At 38.0% G+C, this 6,838-nt stretch overlaps 1 protein-coding gene across 1 annotated transcript in view; it reads right to left on the minus strand.

Moving 5' to 3' along the window:
* Window positions 1–6,704: 6,704 nt before the first annotated feature.
* LOC104951690 (talin-2-like) overlaps window positions 6,705–6,838 on the minus strand; it is a 56,646-nt gene continuing 56,512 nt past the window's right edge. Inside the window, exon 50 of the mRNA XM_010778417.1 lies at window positions 6,705–6,838. This exon is cut by the window's right edge and continues 2,682 nt beyond it. The gene's annotated coding sequence lies outside the window, so the exon portion shown is untranslated.

Raw genomic sequence — 6,838 nt, forward strand, 5'->3', positions numbered from 1 at the left:
GAGGATTGGGACGTGCCACCAACCCCGGAAGTAACCGATTATTCACCCCACGCTTGTTCTACAATTTATCACATGAATACAAAAAACATATAATAATTGTGCTAATTTACAAAGTTGTTTTCCTAATCAAATTCCTGTAATTGTTCCTACTTTGTGTCACTTAGGTTAAAACTATCTTTGTGTGCATCCCCTACTGGTAATTTGAGCCAACCCTATCAAAATCCCAGCTCCAACCATTACACTGAAGATTTAGCAGCTAAACTAAAAATGTTTACTTGTAAAATTAATAGTTTTACATAATGAACACAGCTTAAATCATAGTAGGCTTATTACTATTTTTGCCATTATTGTGACTATTTTTTGTTTTTAATAGCATTATTATGAGTATCAGTGATGCAATGTAACTCAAAGTACTGTTTATCACATGAATAAATACACATTTATGAATTTGGCTAATCTCCAATGTTTTTTTTCTAATTAAATTCATGTAATACTTTCCTACTTCTTGTCTAATTCATGAAGAGTTGTAATGAACCCAATTAAAATCCCAGCTCCAACCATTACACTGAAGATTCAGCAGTTAAGCTACAATTGTGTACATCATAGTATATTTAATCATCTGATGAATTAACACAGCCTAATATAATCACAATACTACACAAATATTATTAATAGTAATCTTACTATGATTTAGTATGATTATTATTAATAATATTTGTGTAATATTGTGGTTATTATTGTTGTAATTAATAGTAGTATTATGAGTATCAGTGATGGAGTCTAACTAAAAGTACTGTCCTTAAGTAGGCCTACAGTTTTGCAGTACTTGTACTGTTCTTCACTGGAGTAGGGTCTATTTCTATTTCTAATTTACGACCTTATTATTGATTTTAAATAACTACAATTTAAAAGCTTACATTATAGATTTAGATCATTTATACACATTTTAAATAAACAAATAATTATATCTTTATATAGAAATTGTGTGCAGAAACACACAAATGTTTGCATTGCAGTGCGTTGATTTGTTTTGTTTTTTTGCAACTTGATTATGGAATTATTTTTATTTGTATGTTTTTGTTTGTGTATTTGTTTGTTTATAGTTAAGTTGTATTTAAGGGAATCTCGTATTATGCATCTGACATGTACTTTTTTAGTTGCCCTGTCATTCAATCAAACAATAAAGTTCTTGAATATTGTTGTTGTGCTGTTGTTGTTTTCAACATTGTTGTGGCAGATTGTAACATATAATCCGGCCTATTTGGTGTAATATGTAAAGCAGTCAATAAAGAGGTATTTTCATCAAGGTAATTGTAAGGTGTCAACTGAAACCAGAACAACCGCAAATCTGTCAGGGATCTCCTTGTAAAATGCCCCCCTTGAGACTATACACTGGCTGAGATGTTATCCAAATGAGTTGGGAACGCACTGGTAAGCCAGTGTTGCTGGGACCTTACCATTCACAGCACAAGAGCTACATTTAACCGTTCATTCATTTTATCCTATTTCAACCCACAAGTCTCCCATAATTACTTGTTGCACAACTTAATAATTAGAGTAATATAGGGGGTTGGTAATCATATTCATGGCACCCAAAGGGGGGTTTAAGGGTCAAACCATTAGGCAATGAGTGACCCGATGGGGCTTCCCCACCAGTCAGGTACTGAAATATAATGCCAAACTCACATCTGTGGCTTTCTTCTCAGCGAGCTCAAGTTTCTCCTGGGCGTCCTTCAGGGCCTCAGAGTACTTGTCCAACTCATCCTCAGTTAACTTCAGCTTCTTCTGCAGTGCTAACAGGTCATCCTCAAGCTTCATGGCAGAAAAAACAAGAGGAGATTTACTAACATGCAGACATATTCATTATCCACACAGTCAATAACATTAAGTATGTGGCACCTGATGGTGTCTGTGAAAAATCTCTAAGGTGTGAAAACAATAAATATTTGCTCTACATACTAAACACTTTTTAAACCAATTAGAAACCATTCAATCTAGGCTGTGAGAACATATTTGTTATTAAAAAATCACAGCTGAATCATAAGAAAGTCATTGATAAATGCAAAATTCCCACTTCATGCAGCTTAAATATTAAGTAAAACAATGGAAAAACGCAACCTTGTGATTTCAATTTGTTTGTATTAAGTCTTTGATACCCATATTATTCTTCAGTCCCAGGATATTTTACACGCAGGAATAACGAAGTGCTACCAGGCGCACCGTGCCATTAGCACCAGCGCGTAAAAGCACCGGTGCGCATTTCTCACTGGCTGCCGACCTGTTTGCTCTTGTCCTCTGCTGCTTTCTTGTCTGACTCGGCCTGTTCAGCTCTGTCCATGGCGTTCTCCTTGTCGAGCTTGAGCATCTGCATCTTCTTCTTGATGGCATCCATGGCTGCTTATTGTCTGGGGTTTCCTCAACGCAAATAAAAAAACTAAATAAACTGAAAGAAATGATCGGAGCGTCTGAACCACACTGAACGCCAAGGAGTGCGAGCTCGCCTGGGTTGTATGCGTAAAATATGCAGTTTGGCAAGCAGTGACTGGACATCCAATACTTTTTTTGAAACAAGTGCGGCTGTTTGTCAACGTGGTACCTGTCTTTTTATCTGGATCTCTTCAGTGATTCGCTCTTCCAAGACATTTGACCACTTCTGTGACTATACATGGGGTACAGACGTCAGGAGGGCACTCCCCCCTCACACCAAGACCTCCCAGTCCACTCCTTTTTCTAACACCCCTCAAGTGACAGGCAGGAAGAAAAAAAGACAAGGCTCCAAAAAGTAGTATAACTTCTGAGGGGGATTATTGGAAGAAACATGCTGATACAGTTAATGTTCTTAGCCTGCTATCACCCAGGATGATAACCAAGAAAATACATGGGAGAAACTCAAATTAAACAATTACACCTGACTGTACCAACTTAAAGGAGTTGCTACTGTTATACTTCCCCATTGATCACAGCTATTCATACAACACAAACCCAGCTGATTGGATAAGCCCCTGTGAAAGCTCTTCTCCCTCTGTGAACTGTCATATTAGCCAGTATGGCTCCCTCACAGCATAGCTGAAAGTCCGAAAGAGCAATCAGATAGGCTTTGGTGCCTGTGGAGGTATATCAACAATTGTGTCCAGCTCCTCTCTCAGCTGATGCATGCCTGAGGGTTATATAGCAAAAGGACCACAGTGGATATATTGGCATGGAAGAGCGTGTGCAGAAGTTTGGCATTTCAACAGCCCTCGCCACCCCCCACTGCGTGATTGTTCATGGGTCCACTGGCACCCAAGCTGTGAAGATGAAGAATCGTTGTGTAATAAAAGTGTATAGTCGACTTAAGCAATGAACATTACGTGTTCAAGTAAACATTGAGAAGCAGAATCAGGCTTAATATAGATACATATATCGTAAATTAATGGGTGAAAACAACATTAGAGGATAGAAATGACATACAAAGAATAAGATTACAGGGTTATGTTATACTTTTTGAACACACTGACACTGAAAGTATTTTTTCATTCTCTAAAGAGCCATTGGAATCTACTACACTTCCTTTTGTACTTGTCTTCACTATTCTGCTTGTGTTTTGTTGAGTGCATATGTTGTGATCTTACTGCTTGGAAAACACCTGTTTGACTCTCCACTCCCATCCTCATAAAAACAAGCAGTCAGAATAATAAATCACACCAAAGCACTATCTCCCAACTTCCTAAGTCTTGATCCATCATAGAAAGAATTGGATAAAGCTAATAAAAATGCTCATTGTTTTGAACAAAGAATACAACAAATTGCTCGGAAAACTTTGTAGTTACATTTTGTTTCAAGATTATATTCTAAAAAGTTACATTTAAAAGCGTTTTGCATCATATTTTTCCCTTTTCTTCTGCATTTGTTATGCTTATATTTGATCTCTTAGCCGCTCCAGTTGATATCCTTCCTATGAAGTTTTTTAAGGCCGTCAGCTGTCACTGTGTGTTGTCATGCTGCTATGTGTTTTGTGGACTGTTAAGCAGCCAGCCAGGCATGCCAGTCATATACAGAGATCAGAGCGGCTCATGGCGCAATCCATGTCACCCTATCACCCTGGATACATGGAGAGATGGACATCCACACATTTTACCTTTCCAACAAGTAATGATTTACTCAGACTGAGGGATTCAATTCAGCGGTCTCTTTTTATTTATTTAATCGTTTATTTGGCAGGGACAATGCACAGTAATGAACACTTAAAACATTCAAATGTATCAAGCGTAACAGTGCCAGATTTAGCTTTGAGCTAATTTGCATCCGCAGTCCCTCACATAAAACATTTAAGAAAATTGCATTTTACAAACATAGCAAAAACAAAATACATGATATGCAAAAAGAGCAAGAGCAGCATACACAAGTATTAACCACATGGCAGTACGATACAGCAGCAACGACATATAAAGTGCAAGAGGAGATACAAGAGCTACCTAAAGTGCAGGAGGAGATACCCCTGTGTTAAAGTGCATTTAGCGGTGATTCCACGTCTGTTTGTCTCCCGTATCTCAGTTGGGAGGGTATTCCACAAAGAGCTGCCTTTAATGGAGAGGACATTTTGTCCAAAAGTGGTCCGTCTGCGGTTCACTTCACAGTCTCCTCTGGTTTCTGACCTAGTGCAGCGTCCAGTGTCTCTTGTGTGGATGAATTCCCCTAAGGGAGAGGGGCCAGTCCATGTAAGTATTTATAAAAAAAGCACATATTTAATATTAAGAAGACTTAAATATTAATTATATTTTGAGTTCTCTATAGTGCAATGTGTTCAGTATATTTGCGTGTAGAAATGACCAAGTAGTCGTCTTCATGGCTTCTTTAGGACTTTTTTATATCACATTTGTTTTATGGCAAGGAATTTGATTTATTGTGGTGAAGAACTCATACATCCAGAAACAAAGTTCATTGTTCATGTGGTGTAACAGAGCTCAGTTTGCGGTCTCTATTGTCAATGAGATACTGATACAATGCATGTTGTTTCTTTAAAGGATTTTAGTTTGCAGATTGACAAGTGGAAGCACAGTTGAGTCTAACCTTGATGCTGCAGGGTCAGACCAAAATAACAAAGCCGTGTGCAAAATATGTTTTGTATACAGTGTAGGCCTACAGTGTATTGTGCCCCTTTCTTTTAGATATGAGTAGCTCACCTGGTAGAGCTGGCGGCCCATGTATGGAGACTCAGTTCCCGTGTGGAGGACGGAGGAAGTGAATACTGGAATATTTCACTCCATCCTGTATAATTAAATGTTGATGTGGTACAATGTCGGTGTGCCAAACCTTTGCTGTAATTCAACCTACCAGGAAGGATTAGACGTGCAGGGTTCAAATGTGAGATCACACAAACATAATTGATGTGTGTCTAACGCATTTCATTACCTGGACAGTTACAGTTACTGTGGGTCAAATAGCTGTTTCTTCATGTGACTACAAGTCAGGGCAGGCAATCAATGCTCAATATAATTCTCCTAGTGGATGAAGCCTATAATCTTGCAATGTAACATGCAGCAGTCACCAGGAACCATATCCGCTTTCTGACTTTCATCATAATTAGATTTAAGGCATACACATTATGGATGAGGTGCCTTCTATCAGCTGCTTGTCCACGTTAAATCCAATGCCCTCATCCAGGGTTTTAACCATGTCCTTATCAGCCAAGTCAGTGTAACAGGGCCCCTTGTTAAAACTGAGATCCAGTAGATGTCCATAGATGATGTGAAAGTGTTACTGTTAGATATTTAGATTTGGAAAAATGTCTGCAATGGCATGCCTAAGGAACTAACTCTAATAGAAAATGGCTGAAAAAAGGATTCCCGGTTTAAAAGCAGATTTAGGAGCAGCTGTGCGTCAGTAATTCACATTACCACCTCAAATTTTAGTGCCGGTCAAATTTAGCACAGCTCTCACTTCATAGCATGGACTCAATATAGCTCCAGGTTTAGTGCTGACTAAGAAATACCGCCTTGACACAGACACATTAAGAGACTTTGTCCTCCTGCCAGCACGCACCTCTCTGTTATCCCTGGGACTGGAGAGCGTAGTGGTTCTGCTGCTGAGACATTGGGAGAGGACAGTCACACAGACTAGTTTGATGTCTCATACTTTGTTTAATGAGCCGCATCTGTTAAATATTACTTTTTGTACATTTTATTACCCTTTATAAAAGGTCTTAATGCCGTTTTAAAGCCATCTCCAAACTGACAGCTAAACAATTCTGGTGGAGAACCGATTCCTATGTTTGGGTATTAGACCTGGATATAATTCAAAAAGCAACCAACAGGTGTATTTGTCGTCGAAGACTGAAAACTGTCTGAACAAGTGTTTTGTATTAAGTCTTTGGTCCAATTTAAGATTGATTTTATTGAGGTAAAGTCCCCTTTTAGAAAACATGTTTTGAGAAGAGACTACATTGATATATATTTTTAAATGAAGGAAAAAGATACAACTAAGTTTATATTACCCAAAATAAAGGAAATTCAGATTCAGAACAGATGAGGACCTCAAACTGGAAGATGGAAGATAAGGTTCCAGAGGTTCAATTGGGGAATATTTTTATCTCAAATTTGCAATAAAGTTTGTTAATAAACCAGAAAGTGATGATATGATGGCACATTTTAATCACACTTAGTGAGCAAACATAACAGCCTTCTTTCTTTACTCCACCAAAGGAAACGTGACAAACAAAGTTACATTGAAATGCTTTATTTTCAGTGAATACAAAAAATAGTTTTGTCAAGGCCAGATAAATATCTTTTATATTGTATGTTATCACTCATCTTAATTGTAGTAACTTCATAATTGTATTTCTGTTAAGGGGGGGGGGGGG

The sequence above is a fragment of the Notothenia coriiceps genome, unplaced genomic scaffold (assembly GCF_000735185.1).
Source record: "Notothenia coriiceps isolate Sejong01 unplaced genomic scaffold, NC01 NC01_scaffold00000339, whole genome shotgun sequence".
Lineage (NCBI taxonomy): Eukaryota > Metazoa > Chordata > Actinopteri > Perciformes > Nototheniidae > Notothenia > Notothenia coriiceps.